Consider the following 20,980-nt stretch of genomic DNA (forward strand, 5'->3'; position numbering starts at 1 on the left):
AATTTAGACATGTACTTCTTCATAAAGGCAAGTTAGTGAAACACTGCAATGCAATCTATCCAATTCCCATCTAAATATAGTCACCACCTCACTGAAAAAAAAAGGTACTGTGTTTCAGCCTAGTGTATTGTTGGGAGTCTCATTTCATTGATGAAAAGATAGCTGGCATTGAGGGATAACAGAATGAATCCTGGCTCTTCAGTCAAGCTTCTGACTCACCAGGCCAATTCCCTGTGCAGTGGTGTGTCTCCTTTAGCCACCCTTGTGATACATCTAATGCTGTAACAGTATATAGCTCTTAACGCTCTCAGAACCTCCCTTACACATACAAGGACTAATGCCGACACTAAATTTAGCCTATAGGTATATAAATATTGCTTGCAGCATCAGACCCTATTTTGAGTAAGGTGAAGCGAGTATTATATGGCCCCGATAGAGACTGATTTCTGCTTTAAGCAGTAATGTTTAAAGCAATGTGTTTACCCTTCAGATTTAGTTTTTAGTACCTACCTAAATGTCATGTCTTTAAACAACTTTCCTGGCATCACCTGCTCAGGATGCTCAAGGTTGCTGTGAGAGTGAGTGGGGGTTTGAATATTCTACAGAAGTGAATGGATTGCCTTGACATGAGTCATGCTGTCTTTGTGAATGGAACATAAGTACAGCATCGATGAACCTGCTGCACTGGGTGCGCCTGTCAGCAGCCTGAAATAGATATTGCTCACACATCGGTCAGGTGAGTGTTGTCTACTGCCTCTTCATTTTCACCCATAAATCAGTCAGAAAATCTCCTTTTGGCTGGATATATTGATCTATATGACAGTGATACCAGCAACAAAGCTCCTGAAAGACACACAATGCAGGTTCTAGTTGTCCGTCTCGGAAGTGGATGTGTAAGGTCAGCAGGAGCGAGAGCAGATCATTTCGGTTTAGACTAAATGAAATTGAATAAGTAGTTCCTATGTATGAGCAGCTCATCACTGTGACCTTCTCCAGCTCCAGCTCTCGCTGTGATCATTAGAATAGGGCATCATCAGCACATTCCCAAACAGTGCAGAAGTCATTAAGAACTCCCAGCAGCACCTCCTCTCCTCTTTGCTCCTCTCCTCTCCCTTCTCCTCACTTCACATTCCAGGGGTTGCATCATTCTTGTGTACTTGTTTTTCTGCTCATTGTCCTTGTGGTGACATGCAACCTCTATTCTTCCAGTTCTCTCTATTTCTCTGTATCATTCTCTCTCTGTCTCTCACACACACAAACACATACATATATACATACACATAGAGTCTCTTTGCATGCTGCCACAGGAATTTCATGCCTGGTTAACAGAGGGAAGTGCTGGAGAGTGTCCAGCTGCTTTCCCAGAGCAGCTCCCCCCTACACACAAACACACACACCCACACTGCTCCTCTTGCTTCTCCCTGATCATCTCCTCCTCCTTCTGCCTCAAACGTCAAAAATATCCTGTGGTTTGGGTCTGATCTCTTCAGTGCTGCCTTCACATAAAACACATACAGGGCTCAGCAGTCCTCAGATTTTATTCCTTCCTGCAGAGCTCTCTCTCTCTCTCTCACACTCACACACACACACACACACACACACACACACACACACTATCAGTGACAAGGTACGTGGGTTTGGCCGAACATGTGCCTCCCACAAAGCTTACGGGCCAGGTTTTATACAGGTGCTATGGACAGGTTGGGCCTGTCTCCAACCTGTTGCGTAACAGTATCCCACTCCAGGCACTTGTGTAACTGGTCTAGGCTGAATTAACAGGGGCTCCCAGCTCATCTGTTCATCTGCCTGGTGCCACTGAAGAGGCTGTCAGGAAACAAAAGCAGAATGCAGGGGCCTGAATGAAAATGTCGCTATATCTCTGCTCTGTGTGCTGACACAATAGCTTCTGCAAAAGAGCTGCTCCTAGCACACTGCACACCCTCCCCCCCCTGTTTGTGTTAGAGAGCATGAGCCAGCATTTGCGCATTAGTGTCTTTTAGCTTCCTCATGAAATTCACGAATATTGTCAACTTTATTTCTAAAGGAACCACTGATAAGAGTGTATCTCTCTGGCTTTCTGTCTCTTTCTCACTTAGTCTTTATCTTAGTCTTTATCTCTCTCTTGTCTTGTGGGTCTCTGAGGGATTTAGATATTAAAGAATGTCCAGATTTTTCAGGATTTCTTAGTTAATCAATTAGCTGCAGTCATTGTATTAAACTACAAAATTGAGATGTTTCTTCTTAAAAAAAGTCATCAATCGCTGCCATAAAAAATCTTTGTACTGGTGTCAGTTACAGTTTGAAGATACCATAAATTCAATGTCTCATATTCCTCCTTTGCCCAAAGGTGATGTCATCCATTTGGATTAAGCATTATGAGGGCAATAAAAAGATCGTGTCCTTCAAGAAAACAGTTAATAACATGGGCCTCAGAAAGGAAATCACAGGATTATGGTTTTATGGAGGTATTAGTCATTTTTTTAAACAATGACAATAAAGGTCATATATAAAGCCTATTTTAAATGAAACCCTGCAGCGAGATGTAATGTAAAAGCATCATGAATGTTTGTTGCTAGTGGAACTGGATAGACGACTGCTTTGATCTTCTTGCTGCTGCTCCCCACGTTCCTGGCAGCTGCCAAAGTAAATGCCACAGTAATACCTGTAATGAGGCTTCTCCCGGGGCCATAGAGAGCAAGCAAGGCTCAGCAGGCAGTCCAAAAGGCCGGAGATAGCCATCTCACTGCCTGCTGGGATCACTAATGCTCTAACCATGAGCATTTCTCATCTTCAAAGCTGAAAGGTATGCGCCTCAACTCTCCGGTGAACACGTGGGTTTTAGAGAACAGAAGGAAAGCCTTAAATCCTGGTTGATTTTTAATCTTTCTGCTTATAATGCCCACCCAGGTGATAAGGTTGAATGGCATGCAACCAATTACCACGGCAGAGGCTACATGCAAGGGAGATTTCTCGTTGGTAGTAAATGAGAAAAGCCCTTTCTGTGTGTCCATAGAAACAGAACCAGCATGCCCCTTAGCGTCAGCCTGCATGAAGTAGACAGGCAGTCCCAGTGTCAACTCCTCCTGACGGGTTATGGTTAGGTGGGCTTAATCCTCAGCTCTGGTGCTGTGCAAGGCAAGGCTGGTTGTGGGTGTTTCAGCAGTGAGGGAACACTCTGTATCCTTCGTTAAGTAGCGGTCGCGTGCGGCCCCCCCCACTCAGCCGAGTTGGGTTGCCATGGCAATGGGTCTGTGTTGTCACGGTTGCTTTCAGTTGCTGTCTATCTCCTCGTCAGGGGGATAGCATAGGTTAGATTGTCACATGCAGAGCACAGAGATGGTTGATTCGGCACAAGCAGGATATGTTTCATCTTATGGAATGGATCATAACTAAAGTGCTGTTATATACACACACACACACACATACATACATACATACATACATACACTATATATATGTGTGTGTGTGTGTGTGTGTGTGTGTGTGTGTGTGTGTGTGTGTGTGTGTGTGTGTGATTACAAGTGGATATGCTTGGCCAGATTGTCAGAGGCTTTACATGAGAACATTAAGTATTTTTGCTTTAACTGGTAATATTGGATATTTACTCTTTAAGAATGCTGGTTCCTAACTTTCTCTCTCTGCAATACTGACTGATGGGCAGAATATAGAAAGCTCTCTTTGTCTGGCCATTTTGTATAATATTCTCAAAATACCACAGAGAATGTTCCATCTTAATTCTACTGTAGGTTTCAGTTTACAGTTGTATGCAAAAACACGCACTTCAGTCACAATCCGTGCAAAGATGAAGTCATTTTTAAAAAATAAAATACCAATGACCAAAAAGTCAGAGAGAGCAGAGAGAAAAAAGTCAGAGAGAGCAGGGAGAGCTTAGCCTTTGCTGACACAGCTTAGCATGCCATGCTTAGAAGGCATTAGCCACGATGATCTCAATGTCAGTGATGTCAAGTAATTGCAACAGAATGGCAGCTTTTTGCAAATCTGTGCTGAGAGTCACTCATCTATTTTTGGCAGCTGTGAAGCCACTGAGGCTATCATTGATGGCCAAGATAATGCACGGGGTACTAACTCTCGAAAAGTGACAGTCACCTATTGCAGATGAAATTACTTCCATTGACCATCTTGGGCGAGCAAAGTATTGCATCTCATCTGCTGAGGTGCGGTGTGATTTGTTTGTGCTAACTGTAGCCCTGCACTGTGATCAGGTATCTCAGAGAGTGCGTCTGTCTGTTCTGTGCAGTGGATGACTCACAGGGCTCAGGCAGGCAAGCTGAACCCCTTTCCGGCCCAGCTCCAGGCATATTCTCTGGCTCTGCATGATAGGCACGGCTTGGGGAAGCATGCAGAGAGGGGAATCCCACTTGAAATGGAGCATGTGCATGTGTGTGTGTGTGTGTGTGTGTGTTTGTGTGTTTGTGTGTGTGTGTGTGTGTGTGTGTGTGTGTGTGTGTGTGCGTGCACGCGCAAGCATGCACACATGACTGTGTGTGTCGTGTCTGCGGCTGCGCAGATATTCCTGGAGGGCCGACTGTTAATGGGGATGACTCATCCCAAGGAGACCCTAAGGATGGGTGCGGTAGTGATTCACTGTCTGATGTGTGTATGGAGAGATTCCTTGCATCTGTGTATGTACTGTTCAGTAACTAATGTAAAAATGGATATAGGACTTGCAAGCAGACAGTTCTATATCAGAGATGGGGACAGAAAACTCAGATATAGAACTGGCATGCTTGCAAGTCTGAGTCTATAATATTTTTGTCTATGGTGGGAGTTTGCTGGCTGCTTTTTCATTCTGTGCCTCACTGATTAATATCAGCTTCTGATTTCATTCTGGCTCACTGCTGAGTGGCCGCTATTTTGAGACCAAGAGAGTCTGATGTGTGATGCCATAACCACCTACATACTCAACTTTATTCTTTTCGGCATTTACAATTCCTCTCTAGCTTTGAGCTCCAAGGAGCAAGCTCTATATCTGGGCCCAGTTTGCTAAAATCATCATAGTGGTAAGATCATCTTAAATGATAGTGTGTTCCATGTAATACTCACTCAATTTAAAGATCATCTTAAATATTCATCTTTGTTTTGGGAAACCCAGTCCTGAACCTTTGTCTCCCATAGTGGAGCAGAAATTTTAAGAAAAAGATTGTGGGATAGTCAGAGAAAGACTGAGCCAAACTGTTATGTCTCCTATAGGAGAAATCAAAGTATCCCATATTACACCTTCTGCAGTTTAGTAGCAAAACCTCTTTTGAGTTCTGCTTAGCTAATAACATCATGAACTATGTCAGTATGGCACCAACCCCAGCAGACACAACCATCCTTCCATCAGGATGTAATGATTGCTGTAACCTCACTAAAAACAAGATACATTAGCATAGACTTAAGATGCATTACAGCTGATCTGTATTCCAGGGTGACTGGACTCTCAGCTTGAGACCTATCAGACACTATGGTAACAGAGAATACGCCATCAGCTGCTTAGCATCTGATCTGAGATCAGTCTGTATAGTGATCACATTCAAATGTGGCCAGGAAGTATATCTGAAATAAAACATGGTTCCTTAGAGTCAGTACACTGAACCAGACAGATCTATTTTAGGTTGCAAAGGTGTGAAACTATGAAATGTGGGTCCAGTATCCAGGGGAAAATCAGTTTAACCTTTAGAAAACAGATGATGCAGTTGTCACATTGGATGCTTTTGAAAACCTACTGTAAGATAGCATTAATTATTGTTTGTTTTTTAAAGAACATTTGCTCAAAACATTTGTGTCAGGCAAATCCACCACAACAGAGTTGGAACACCCTGTGCTATGAATTAAAGTGGTAATAACTAGAAGAGTATATAATGGATGCATATATATATATATATATATATATATATATATATATATATATATATATATATATATATATATATATAATGTGTGTGTGTGTGTGTGTGTGTGTGTGTGTGTACGTGTGTACAACTTTCCCTAAGCCCTTTGAGCTGGATAAAGGGAGGAGCCCTTTGTGCCCAGGATGAACATTTGCCTGCTGTACAGATTGGTTGCTGATGAGATCTGTTCTCTGATGAAATCTCTGGTCTCCTGCTCTTTTAGAGGAAGTGCAGAGCAGAATGCCTGTCCTCCACTCCCGCTCGTCTTTCCTTCCATTTGACATTTTGAGGGTTTTTTTTTGTTTGTTTGTTTTTGTGACTCCTTCTCGTTTAAGAGTTTTTGAGACAATGTTATGTCACATAATGTTGCACATTGCAGTGAAACATTTGACAGTGAGTTGAATACTGAAATGTCCAATACTGTAACTCATCCAAGGTCAGTGCAGGTGCTCAGAATCATTTGTGTATGGCACTCTTTTCAGCTGTATCTTTGCATCATTCATCCCAAAATAAAGAATTGTGATGCATAAAGTGTTGCCTGAAAGGGGGTCTCTCCCTCTCTCTCTCTAACCTCTTACTCTCCCTCTCGCTCTCATTCCCTCGCTCTGTCTCTCGTCTCTCATCTCTGCCTGGCAGCATAAATGATGTCCATAGCTTGCGTCTCTCCACTCAGCGTTGCCATAGCAACTGCGGGGACAGGGGAACACTGTGTTCTTTCGATTTGCAAATGAGTCACGGTCGAAGCGACACACACCGAGCCATATTGAGCCACAGGGGCTGTGCCCACTGCACTGCTGATGGCCGGCATCACCCATTCAACCCAGGAATCCCCAGGGGATACATGGTAAAGACACCCACGGATACATCACCCACGGTATCTACTTAGAGTGTGGTATTCTGGACACGCTACAGAGATGCTCAGACTGCATAACATCTGCCCCCACACAGCACAATAGTAAGTGTCAACTCCTACATGAGTTCAGTTTAGCTAAACCTTATTCCATAGAAGCACGTTCAGGTCTGCCTGAGCTGAACTTTAACTGCTCATGTGTATAGCTAGTTCAGAAACCAGGATACACAATGTGAAGTCTTGTAGGCCTCAGGTAATTATAGATATGTTGTATATACATGACTAACCCACAAGCCACTTGCACTCTCAAAAAGGCCAGTCAAACTTGGGCAGTTGTGTAAGAGATTTTTATTGTTACAACAGTAAAGTAGACCTGGTATACTGATACAGTATCACTCAAATTTTTCCAGTAAAAATCATATGAACTGGCTCAGAATGAATATTTCCAGAACAGTGCTGCACAAATCGTTTTAAGTAGTGTTTGGGGGGTTTTCTTTCACAGACAGTGGTCGCTAATTTCAAATGAATGTCAGTTGGAACACACTTCTTCCTTTAAATGGATCCGTTCGCCCCAGCTGAAAGCGATGCTTACATTTCCACCAGCTTGGAAACATGATTTTGGGTATCTTACAACGGACTTACAAGATTAGACTTTTGTTTTGTTTTTCTGTCCTATAAAGGAGAATTATTGAAAAACAATTCAGTCATTCTCTAGAGTGATTCATAAGAATGAAATTCCAGATTATGTTGAAAACCAGGGATACTACATTTTTTAGCAACACATACAACGAGAGCATAAAACAAGATAAACCACTCTAACTTCACTCAAATCCAATGTCAAAATGAAATCAGTATAACTAACCACAATATATTATCCAGTAAAGCATAAAAGCTACAGTCTTCTGATTGGGCGGTACTAAGTGAATTTCTGCAGACTTCATTGTACAGTTTGGTATGCTTGCTGTATAGGTCAGTAGCATGCTAGGGATTTTATTGTGCTATATAAAAGAATTGGCACAGACCAACCAGTATATGAATCATATTCTGACCAAAGGCCATCTGAAAGTGATTTAAGTCTGCGCAGACTGGTATTCCAGAGTGGGCGTGCTTGTGGAGCTGCTGTACTGTATGAGGGACACGTAGAGGAGAATACCCCACGAGCTCAGCCCCGTCTGACTCACGTTCTCTATTAATGTTAGAGTAAAATATGGAAAACAGTTCAGGAAGTGGTAAATGTACAACTGGGGTCTCTAGAGTAACATTCATAACGTTCATGTTCACTTTTTTGGCTTTTGCTAAATCTGAGAGGCCAATCCCCTTATGCCCTTTTGCATATGTTTAAAGGATATAATCTCTCTCTCTCGCTCTCTCTCTCTCTCTCTCTCTCTCTCTCTCTCTCTCTAACACACACACACACACACACACACACACACACACACACATACATTCACGTGTGAACACACATTTGGTAATGGTCGGCATGCTTCCTCAGCGTGTGCAGGAAGGGCTTCCAGAAAAGTGAGTCGTCTATTGCGGGGCAACCAGGTGCCCTTCATGCTGTGGTTTGGCACCCCAGCGATGTTAACTCAAGGGCAAAAGTAACGGCGTATCTCCAAGCCCAGGAGCCTCTGCCACTCAGGAACCACATCATCTTCCCTCGGAGAGAACGTTCCTGGCGGACTGAGGCCTGTCATCCGTCTCGTTGATTTAATGAGGTGAGATAGAGAGCTCAGTGCTAGCCACCCCTTCTTAATCCTCAGTGTACAATTTAGGATTAAAGTCTTACTGCGAGGAAAATGTTGTGGGGTTTGGGGGATAGTGAAAAGCCTTTTTCAGACTTCCAGATGTCTGTTGTGTTGAAACAACAAACACAAGGCACAGTAGGTTTAGAACTGTTGGAGACTTTGGTAACTGTGAAGAGCTTTCATAGTGGATGGACCTGAAGGGAAATTGTTTTAACTTAAATTTATTTATTATTATTATTATTAGTTACAATTATTTATTTATTTATATTTCACACCTTATATTAAAAGCATCCATGGTTCTCTCTTGTTAAAGCTAATTTCAAAGGTTCCTTTAAACTTTGTCCAGGTAAATCAAGTAGCCTACTTTTTTGGGGGAAAGCTCAGTGCTTTGGCAGCCTGCCATGTCTTGATGACATTGTGCCACTGTCCTCTAAACAGGATGATGCAATGAAAGACAATCCACTACACTTTGCTAGAGGCTTCTGGTCGGAAATATTCGCTGTGGCTCTGCCCTCATAAGTCATTCCCCTCCAAACAGCTTCCTGCATTTGCAGACATATGCTAAGAGCACTGGGGTTGAATATAATAAAAGACTGAAGCTTATGCAAAACACACAAACAGGATGTTCTCATTGCAGACTGATTGTGGGTTTTATGCTCCACCAAGGCCTGACCCATTGAAGGCTGGCATCCAGTTACATCATCCTTTAGTGAATGGATACTCTGATTACAGGAAATGCAAACACTGGCCTCTGCTTTCAGTCCTGTTGTCATACGTAACCAATCAGCATGTCCGTAACATGCACACAACTTACTCTGCTGATAGTGCTTTGCATTCATATTTTGCAAGTGTAAACACAACATGTTTAGAAATGTAATGTGTTAAGTCTGTTCAGGTGTAGTTACTCAACATGTAAAAGTAAACAAGGAGCTATGTATGTTCATATGGAGTTACTCAACATGAGTGAATCTTCTGTTAAATATATATATGTGTGTGTGTGTGTGTGTGTGTGTGTGTGTGTGTGTGTGTGTGTGTTTGTGTATTTTTACATTTTTAAGCTTAAGAGCTCATTTTAAACAATACAAATTGCAAGATGCCCTTCCAAACGAATCCCTAATGGGATCTGGCTCTTGAATTCCACAAAGATGTCTGTATGCACTACAGGTTCACTATTTGGTAATATTGCTAATATTGAATGCACAGGAATCTAATTGTTTCCCAGAAGCATAGTTGTACAGTAGTGCACAAAAGCCTTTGACGGGTGGAATCTAAAATCCTGGCTTAGCACTGCCATATACACTCTTATAATGAGCTGTGATACTAGCCCAATGGGAAACTGGGCTATACACAGTCAAAAATGATACCAGACAAGAAGAGCTTGTGATTGTGGAGATAGAACATTTTCATTGTTGTGCAGTTGCAGTGGATCCAGTACAGTAGCACTTGGAAATCCTGTCTGCTGCTATGTGTATCTTTACTCTATCCCCACAACAATTATTGTACAAGATGCTCTAGTTCAGTGTGGACTACTCATCAAACCCCAAGGTGTGGATAAAAAAGGTTGCTAATCTTTCGTGAGCTAATGTAACTTTAAAAAAGGAATTTTGATCTTTTGCAAATAAATGCATATTCAAACTCTAGAGGTTTCATGATTTATATTCATGTGCATATGTACAATAAGGTGTAAAGAAGCCCAGTGGATGCAAGCATTACAGAAAAAAGTGTTACAGAAACAAGCATTACAATGCAGTCTCAACAACTCAACAGAAAGTCATACCATTCCTAATCGAGTTACAAGCTTGGCTCCCAACATGTCAGAGTTTCCTTCAGCACAAGTAAACACTCTCCTCTCTGAGGCTTTTAAATTGGCCGAGTACAATTATGCGACCAAATGGAATCGCAGATGTTCTGAAGTCAATTAAACATCAATAACCCCAGCTGAGAGTGTTTACTGTCTCTGTGATCCTTCAGAGACAGCATTTTCGAGTCTGTTTGAAGTCAGCTCATGACTGTTTTTGCAACATCCTGAAGTGAGTGTGACTCATAGTGATACCTGTCCCTGTGTGAACTATCTCTCTTGTGAGATTTTCAGGACTTTTTCATGATGTTTATGGTGATTTTGCTTGGTTACTGAACCAAGAGCTTTTATTTGAATTTATTTGCTTGCACTGCAGAAATTTGGATTTCTGTTATGCATGACTGACTGTATGCGAGGTTGCGTGTGCATGTGTGGATTAATTCCATATCCAGCCCCACATCTTGTCATAGCATCAGAAGAGAGAGTAGCCTATTAGTCACCTGAGCCACTGTAAAAGTACATTATTTTCAGCTCCCAGCACAAGCAGGGTTTTTTTGTAGTATTTCATCACTTTATAATGGGAAGCTGTACTTCCTGACCCTTCTGTGTGCTGTATGAGGGTAGAAGCAGCGTGTTGCTCATCTGCTGGGAACATGCAGAGTGTAGGGCCTCGCACTGGCACAGCTACTGCTCTCCTGTCTGATGGAGCACTGCCACTAATCTCAGGGCGGTGATACCGCCATAGCAACAATCTGCCATGGCATATGTGTCTCCTTCCGCTCTAATATCCATTCCCTGTTTCACTGCTTAATTTGACAAACACACATACACACACACAGACACATGCAATAACATGCAGAGTTTTGGTTCCCTAGAGACCAGGCAGTGACTGGATCTTGCCTTTTGGCCAGCACAGGTGACATTAACTAAATGCTGATGTCAGGACAGATGAAGCCAGTGAAGATAACCAGTCGGTAACAGCACACTCTGTTGTCCAGTTGTTAATAGCACACTCTCTCACTCAACTTCTGCTCTACTCAGTCACAATAATACAGTTCATCCAGATGACAGTAATGCATCGTGAATGCAAATCCTGCAACACAGACATGCAAAACAGGAGTCGCCGAGCAGATTTCAAAGCGTGCCCACTAGCAGAGGGTGGTGGGTCGTTGTTCTACAGGGCATTCAGTGCTTCAGTGTAGAGGGTACTTCAGAGTAGTCAGTCAGCATGTCGAAATCCTGCACTTAATTTAATCTTGATTTGGTTTTCTTTATGCAATATACCTGTGCTTGTTGGCTACAACAGCAAAGGTTCAGCTAATGTCTGAGACAGAAGCCCCAGCAAGGCTCAGCCCTATTAATCAATGCAAGAGCACTTTTTGCTGGTGAGGTAATGATTGTTCTCGCCTCTCCAGTGCTGCCTCTGCACTTCTCCAGCCCACCGCTGATAGGGAGATGTGACCAGGCTCACTGGAAATGGGGCAGTTGTGTATTAAAATCTGATTGATGGCCTGCTTCTCGTGCTCAGCATGCATGGAGAGCGCGATGCGGTCCGGGAGCGGGAGAAGCACCAGCTCTCGTGCTTGCTTGATGACTCATACCCAAACGACAGACTAACTCCCTCCAGCTCCACGAACAAGGCAGCAAACCCAGTGCCTGAGTCAGAGCATCATGCACAGCGAGAGTTTAATTCCATCAATGCCGTGTGGACGTGTGTGTGTGTGATTGAGAACAGGAAGAAGACATGCAGGCAGACAGAGAGTCGTACCGCCCTGCGCCAGCAGACAGGACTGTAGGAGTGAGGGAGACAGTGGGTGAACTGAAACTCTGCTCTTAGCAACAGCACGATCTGATTATTACCAGGTAACCATGGAGCATGGCTCCTCTCTATTTTTGACAGAGCAGAAGCTTGAAAAGTGAATGATGGACTGCAGTCTGAGCACAAACGTGAGTTCTTCTGGGGGTGTGCAAGCGAATTAAGCAGACACTCTCTGCAGGCCGTAGCTGGCAATGACAATGGATGCAAATGTATGTTAACCACATTCGAGGCATTTGCATGTGGCACCTGTCAGCAACAAAGAAGCACAGGTAACATGCTGTTCCCTGTAACCCTCCTGACCTCTGCACAAAATGTAAACCTTAAAATGATTATTTTAGATACTTCTTTTGAAAGGCTGTGTGGTAGAAGAAATTAGTCTCATGTTCAGAAGTGATTACCACTCTTGTTTTTTGTATTCATTTGGCAACTCTGCTGTGCTTAATTGCTAATCTTGGTAATGCTGCAGTGATGGTGCACATATAATGTACTGTAAGTTACTAGCTAATTAAACTACAGGCTAAGCTTCTGTTGCCCGGTCTGTGTCTGTGCTTCTGTCGTCTGTGCGATGACCAATTGCGAGTGGATGCGAGGTCATAGGAGATGACGCAAATGGGCAACCATGGCCATTTTGTTTACCAACATGAAAAGGAGCCCAGACTTCCAGCAATTGCTCTCTTAGTGTTTCCCATCACTTTGATTTCTGTTTTTGCACATCCTTTTGTTACATTTGCAGCTACTCTGTAGAGGAAAGTGTGGGCAAATGATGTCATTAGGCTTGGCAAGGCTAATGAAATAGAGTGGACATATTACATAAGAAGCATACAAAGTTGACAAGGCCTGGCTTTAAAAGTAAGTTTAGGAATATATAGGAGCCAGTAAGGAGCACTGATTCTCAGTCAAGTAGCTTGCTTTGTCCCTGGTGTGCTGGCAGTCTGCTTGCAGTCAGACATACTGCCTGTAGTCAGTGCTCAGATATGCAAAGCAGACCGTTTTTTAAGGAGATAACCTACAAGGCATGATACTGAAGTGCATATTCACTGGAGGCTACAAAAACTAAAAGTTTGTATGTAAAATGTCCTGCAGTAGAATACAGGGTAGCCTCCTCTATCATTGTATGAAACACTGAATTCTGTATTCCACCACTGATGCCACTGATGATGGTTTTGAGAGCCCATTATGGATGTCATAGGAGAACTGAACAGAATTTATAGGTACACAAATAGATGCTTAAATAACAGAATTATTGGTCATGCAGCTTTTTTATGGGGTGTCACATATTAAATGCCCAATGATATACAATATTAAATGTATTTATAGCAAATAATGCACTGGACAGAAGTCCTTTTGAATCCATGACTGTGGACATTTGGCAGGAACAGATCCTGATGTAGTATATATTCACTTAAGGCATTTTTTATTGCCTGAGCACTTGGAGAATGGGTAGGTGCTGCACTTCAGTTCGAGGTTAACCAAGGTGAATGGGTATCACACAGCATTAATCTCTCCCATTAGCAACATAATATAAAAGGTATCGCTTACATTATCACCTTCAGCACTGCAGCTTTACTGTAGGAAGACATTATGTCCATCAGTCTGAATAAAGGATCTTATTTTGTTCCTTCCTTCCAAGTCTACGATGATTCTTCATCTGAATGTTTTCATCAGGTTTAGACTGCTCATCTTCAGTGCTGTAGTTTCCTCAGTGGAGACTGGGGTAAGACTGAGATATACAGACTGGGGGACACTGGCTGACCTTTAAGGGAAGATAAGGGTTCTGAAGGTACCACGGTAGTTTGTTTGGATCTAAAAATGAGGTGAGATGATGAAACTGCAGAGTGTCTAATGCAAAGTGCCAGTTTAGCAGCAGGGGTGAAGCAAATGAGAATGTTGTCAGCCAACGTCTTTCCCCTGAAAGAGGGCCGGAATGTGACCTCTGCTCCTACTCCCTGTGAGGAGCTGACATCACAGCAGTCTTACGCGTGATTGTTTAATGGTGATATGCACTGTTGTATGGGGTGTGCAAAGAGGGTGCTTTAATTCTTCCATTGTGATTGAATTAGGCGGATGGAATTTGTTTGGACTCACCAACGCTCTCTGCAGCTCAGCAAATCCAGCCACTTCCTGGCCCATGAGAGTTGCGGGAATCAATCTGACATAGTCTCAAAGAGTGGATCAATTGCCATTCATGCGTTAAGCAGCCTGGAGAGGAAAGTTGGAATTGGAGCCCAAATGTAATTTAGCGAACAGCAGTCGAAGGGTGAAGAGTATAACAGGAAGGGCAGTGATTAAAATGGTTTTTACATAACCTGTGCACACCCAGTGAAAAACTCCAGATTTCTTACCAACAGTTGAAGTGATGCGGCCCCCTCCCCCAAATTCCCCCCCCCCCCCCCCCCCCCCCGGCCCATGCATTCATGCCCCAAGGCACTTGCATGTTGGCCGATTGCTGGCTTTCTCACTCTGAACTCAGCCTTGCATCATGTCTAGATAAATGAGACAAATAGGAGAGACACACAGAGGTGGCTGTGGCAACCTGCTCCAGCACCAGTGGGACTCTCAAAGCAATATTTCCCCCCCCCATAATGGCTTTCCTGCCTTACCCCATGGTGTAAGGAGAATGTGAAAGTTTAGAATGGTATAGATACTTAAATCATAATTTCAACACATCATGGAAAGATAAGGTCTCTGTTCCAACCCTATTTCAACCTGAATGTGTCTTTTAGCAGTATAACTTCAGTTGCCACAGCAGTGCACCACAAGATCAGTCCTATTCAGACTCACTAACCACACGAGTCACAGTGATAAGGCCTGTCTTCACCAACCGTGAGTTCACTTACCAAACAAGACATGGCTAGGAGGTTGAATGGACTATCATGACTGGATCTCTCAAGTCATAGCTCTCTCTAGGGAACATGGAGTGTCTTGGGTGAATTTTACACGCATGAGTAATATCTGAGTGGCTCCTTTGGGACTCCTCTAATCTTCTGGTGCTGGTCAGTGGTTGGAGGTCCTTCCATGTTGGCATGTAGCACTGCGGTCAGCTCAGTGATGAGACTGCCTCTGTGAAGCTGTTGTACAATGTGGGCCATCACGGGGCCAACGAGATTCCTCTCCTCCTTATATTCTCTTGTGGTTTGGAGAAGCTTCAGGAAGGGTCCTTGAAGGGTTGCTTTGAGAAGGATGCAAATACGAACTTGCGTGCGTGTGTGTGTGTGTTTGTAATAAATTGGCATAAGGAATGTGAAAATGAGTCTGTTTGTTATGGTTATTTTACAATAATTCTAGGAGATATAGTTAGCATGGAGTAAAATGGTGAGAATTCTTGTGTTTAAATAGGTACATTTTCAATTTGATTAAAATTTTAAAAACATGTTTTAACTAATTCTCCCCATAGTACTCAAAATTTGATCCCAAATCTGAAATCATCTTATTTTTACAGAGATTGTCATTAGGAGTTCTCCGTGAATATGTTAATCTTTTTTGAAAATCAGATTCATTCAGTTCATCCAGTCTCCCTGCTCCCATGTACTTGCATGGAAGTGCATGATACTCACCATGTTCAGCATCCTGCAGTGCTGAACTTAGTACACAACCATTTCACATGCATTTATTTGCCACTGCATATATATGTAAAAATAAGCCCCAGACTGTACCATTGATGTGTAGTACAACCTGTAAATTCAGACCAACATAAAGAGAGAGAGGGAGAGAAAGAGGATGGGGGTCACAGTGGAAACTCTGACTCATCTGCTCCACTCTGCCACTCAGAGCCCAAATCAATTTAGCATTGAGTCACCACAAGACTTCCTCTCACTCTCTCTAAGCATCTCTCTCTCTCTCTCTCTCCCTCTGTGTGTGTGTGTCTGTGTCTGTGTGTTTGATCGAGCTGAAGATTGATTTTCCTCCTCATAGCCCACAGCAGGAGAGCATTTTTCTTTACATGGTAGCCTGCAATCATGTCTCCTGAGCACTGCATCTGCACACACGCATGCATGCGCACCTTTCTGCATCATCCTGTCTCTATTACATTGACGTTTCCCCATGTAAATTATGTTTATGTCTATCCGTGCAGTGACTGGAACCCCTTCTCTGAAGCTTCTATCAACCTCCTCACATGGGACACAGCATTCAATTAACAACTACAGAGTCAAATCAATTCCAATTGCTCATTGCATGTGCAAATTTTTACCCTATATTAAGCACATTTAACCCTGGCATTTCTACACAGGCAAGGCCTGTATCTTTAACATCCTTTCCTAGACCTCAGCATAGCAAGGCATAGACCTCAAAGGTTAATTGCTGGGAGGTGGCAGCCGATGTATCTTGTGCTCAGAGGATGTTGAATCAAATGTAGGTGGAACGCAAGTACTTCCTCTCATAATGAAAGGCCTGGTTGAACGTGGGCATGCTGACTGAATGTGTGGGCCGAGGCAACACGTCCTGAAAATAAACATGGGGGATTTCTCACCGCCGCTTCAAAGGCACCTGCACATTCTCCTTTTCATGCTTCTGTTTGTTCAAATATTTGTACCATATACTTCCATTTAATTAATGATGTTGAATAGTTCCATTGCAATTGTACAAATAATGAGTCCTGTGTTCAGTCACATTTCCAGATCTGTTTGCACACAGAAACACACACACGCACGTGCACACACACACACACACACACACACTTGCTGCAGAGAAGTGCAGAAGCTGCAGAGACAGGCATATGGGACATGCTGACCCGTCCTTGGTGTTGTAATGGGAGCAGGCGGCAGCACTTTGATAAGCCGTGCCCTACATGCGCGTGCATGCGTGAGTGCAGGCAGATAAGTGATGTGCGCAAGCCTGCTGTCACAGGTTCTGGCACTTCGCTCCATGACATATGCGTCCCCTTCCACAGCATGTGCACAATGGTGCAATGACAGCACCAGGCACCAGCAAGAAGGATCTCGTTTTATTTGGCTACAGTCATATGAGATGTCCTGTTATTTGTTGCTAGGGATACCAGTGCTACTGGAATCTGTGACCAGAAGTCATGAAAATGGCAGCATATGCAGGATATGTTATTCACTGTCGATCATATAAGTGTATCTGTCTCTTGCCTGCTGGGTACTGCATGCAGCACTGTTAAATGATTTATTTGGAAAGCTTACACAACATGGTGTATGGTGGTTGAGCCTTCAACTACATACCTCTACATATCAACACTGGAGAAAGCTCACAAAAGTCAGGATACATGGAGATTAGTTTTGACAATCTCAGGTGCTTATTCTCAAGTAAATAAATATGTATAAGGGAAATATTAAACTTGCTACAATGGCAGCTGGATCTGAAGCTGGCTCACTGTGGGTGGAAAGTCTGATGGCTTGCAGTCAGCTAAACATCAATAGCACTTGGTTGCAAGCTTTGACCTCCAGCCTACACTGATAATCCTCCCCCCCATGTACAAATGCCATTTGCGATCAAGGAACATGATAATGTGGGCTCATGTGCTACTGACCAAAACAGCCACCAACCGACATTACAATCTGGATGTTCTCAGAGACAGATTCCCTAACAGTTAGTGCAGTAGAAGCAAGCCAAATGGGTCAGCTGCACTTCCAGTTTCAGCATCATGAAAATTTCATACAATTTCGAGATCTGCATGAATGGACAAGAGTTCTAGCAATTAGCAGCTGGGAGAGCTCGTAGACCTTCTAATGAGAAAGCTCTCAGGCTGGGCCGGGGCGGCTAACCCTCAAGCACTTCATGGGAAGTGTTTCCTCGCAGTCTATCAGAGAGGGATCACACTCTGGCAGAGTGGGCGCCCTTGGCATGCACAGCAGAGCGCTTTGAGAATGGAGGCAGACTGCTGCCTGGGATGACTCATCCCCATTGATGAGGAGCTCAGCGATCAATTCCACTTCAGGGACCAGGGAAGAGCCCCCTTTCCCGACGAAACAACCCACCCACCCCGCACAGCATCCACCACCAGTCTGGGCTTCTCTAGCTCCCCCAGATACAGCTGGAGCCCAAATTAGCCTCCCCTAGCTTCTCAGCTTCCTGATTTCCTCTTTCCCGTTCTCTCTGTGTGTCTCTCCCTCTTCACCCCCTCCCTCTCTGTCTTTCTCTCTCTCTCTCCAGCAATAGAGATGGAGGAGACAACAGGAAATCAATTCGCCACTCTGGAAGAAACAACATCTTTGTCACTGTCCCCTTTCCTAACAGTGTTAATTTGACTGTGGGGTTTGACTGTGGATATTTCAATCACTAATGACGTCATAGAAAGTGGGACGTGCTCACAGTATGTTACAAACATTCACTTCACCCATTACATGCCCTAGCATGAAGTATGTAAAAGTGTCTACCTTGGTTTGGGTGGATCGTGTTTGTGAGTCAGCTGCAGAATTACAGAAACTTTACAGAGCAGACCAAACATATTGTATATTTAATATGCATTATTCTATGTCTAAATGGTGTAGCGTTACCTGTAACTTCCATTCGTGTTCTATTTGCATTAGCCATTGTATTATGAACAATAGGCATTGTCAGCAGGCAGTCATCACCTTACATGACCTGAATTTGGAGAATGTTTTGGTGTATTGTTGTACTTTATGATATTGGTCTACATGTATATTAAAAAATCAGTAGTGTTAGTATTGTCATCTGGATATGTGACACATTATAAACAAAAAGATATATATGCTTCTCATATGGCATGTTGTGCATTTTGTGTGAATCTTTTTCCATATTTTCCATATTCCGTAATGTTATAAAACTGTTATAAGACTGAGATGTCCAATTATCTCACGTCTGACCCTCTACACCTGTGCTTGACTTTATCCTGAGCAGCAGACAGATTTCTGCTTGTCTGATGTTGACTAGTGACAATTTTAGGCCTTAGACACAGCTTCAACCAGAGAGGAAGCCTGCACTCACATTGTAATTATGCTGGCCTGCTTATTATGTTGCCATTACTATGGTTCTTATTATTTATTGTAGTATTATGATAATTGTGTTTACAATACTGTTACAGTAGAATGTGAAGGAGGTTAGGGACCAAAAAATATGGCTCATAATTCACCATGGAGACAATCAGAGCCTTTGCGATCTACAGAGTTCCTGAAAGCATCAGCACAATGTTTTTAAAAAATAAAATCAATGCATCTATTGCCTCAGTAAAAGTAAATAATACATCGAGTGTGTTTACTGTGTAACCTCCACTGTATTTTATGTCTTCTGTAATGTTTGTTGTGACAACAGACACCCATGCAGAGTGGCTCTTGGGTTCTAAGCTGTGACTACTGATCCTGGCTGAGTCAGGCTGCCCCTCTGTTATTTTATTACTGTATTCAATTTGGCCAGTGCCTTGCGCCCAGCACACAGCAGTGCAGAATCCAGCCTGCCTGGAATCCATCTGCTCTGTTCCCTTGTGCAGGGACACCAACCATATCAAAGTAATAACGCTGTATGTCCGTAATCCTTTATAGGATTTCGACTGCAGTTCACGATTTAAAAAAAATATATATCCGCAATAAGTAGGTTGCAGTCATAAAAGCCCTAAACAAAAGTTTTCTTTATCTTTATGAGCTTTCTCATGCCAGCCTTGTATGTTCGGATTTACTGCTCGGGCTTGTATATTGTTTTGACCAGATTTTGGCAGTGAGATCTTTTATTCTGACACTAAGCCATTTTCTCCTGGCGTGATGTGGACAGGTGTGAGGTGGGTCTGAGGAATGTGGTATATACGTGCAAGTTTAGTCTGGGGGTGGGGTGGGGTGGGGGGTGAGAGATATGTTGCTTCCTCTCCTGGCACAGAAAGGGGAAATTCCTGTGGAATCGCATAAATGAGCACTGAAGCTAGTAGCAGAGGAGAGGTGAAGTATCACCAGTGCTTTCAACCAGGATGCTCCAAACACAATTCAGTTTACTGAATTCAGATCATTAATATATATCAACAGTAATGTATTTTAGAAATAATCTTTGACTTGTAAGCAATATTAATAGTTTATAGTTACCTTATATGTTATGTTCAGTTTTGGAGGGGAACAAAACTTTGCTGAAAATGCAATTTTCCCAAAACTGGGGGTGATTTTAAATGTCAGAATTATCTTTAAATGCCAGAGGAATGCCACACAGTACCATGCAAAATACTTATCCCATCCATCCGTCTCTTAGTGTATGTTCAGAGCAAGTTTTTAGGCATTGTTAAGTGCTGATTCAGTGTTTTAACCTGCAGATCGGACAACCTGTACGATCAAATCACAAAGCACTGTTAAAGAAAAATTCACAAAATCTCACAAATTATACTTTACATGAAATATGCACATTTGAAGAGCTTTTGATCTTTGGGGCCCTGATCTGAGGCTGCTAATGTCTTTTGGACTGCTAGTTCCCCATCTTTCATGCATGGGGAACATCTCACATGCACATGATGATAATGGACTTTTTTGGGGGGTCATTAGCTGTGTAACAATTTTAACACAAAGACACCGCATGGTCTTGTTGCTCCACTTAAAACCACACCATGCTGATACACATTTCTTTAAGGTATGAAAATTGCAGAGCCTTGCACTGCAGACACGCTACTTTAATCGCAAATGTGCTCGAATTACTGTAATTGTAGCCGGGCAGTCAGCTAACTGCGGCACGATATGCCACAGGCATGTTCTGATTTCCTGATTTTGGTCTGTTGGCCATTTCAGCAAGAATGGAACTTACTGCCATCAGCTGTAATAACAGTTTGGATATCCGTACAGAGCTCTGCATTGTCAAAGCATTCCCTCTACTCCGGCATGCCCACCGGTGCCAGCAATGCATCTTCTTATCTGCCTGTCAGATCAATATGAGTGATGCTTTAGTGAATCCTCATTCACATTTACTCATCAGAATGGAAGACTGAGAGAT

General features: G+C 43.0%; 1 long non-coding RNA gene across 2 annotated transcripts; it reads left to right on the forward strand.

Annotated features, from left to right (window-relative positions):
- Window positions 1-6,663: 6,663 nt before the first annotated feature.
- Window positions 6,664-19,220, forward strand: LOC113569781 (uncharacterized). Of its 2 annotated transcripts, XR_014124615.1 has the most exons (4): window positions 6,664-6,849; window positions 8,237-8,459; window positions 12,023-12,150; window positions 18,218-19,220. It is a non-coding gene; the product is annotated as an uncharacterized LOC113569781 (long non-coding RNA). The 2 variants fall into 2 exon arrangements; XR_003409834.3 differs by lacking the exon at window positions 12,023-12,150.
- The last annotated feature ends 1,760 nt before the right edge of the window (window positions 19,221-20,980 follow it).

Source organism: Electrophorus electricus, chromosome 7, assembly GCF_041902795.1.
Source record: "Electrophorus electricus isolate QZ-2024a chromosome 7, ASM4190279v1, whole genome shotgun sequence".
Lineage (NCBI taxonomy): Eukaryota > Metazoa > Chordata > Actinopteri > Gymnotiformes > Gymnotidae > Electrophorus > Electrophorus electricus.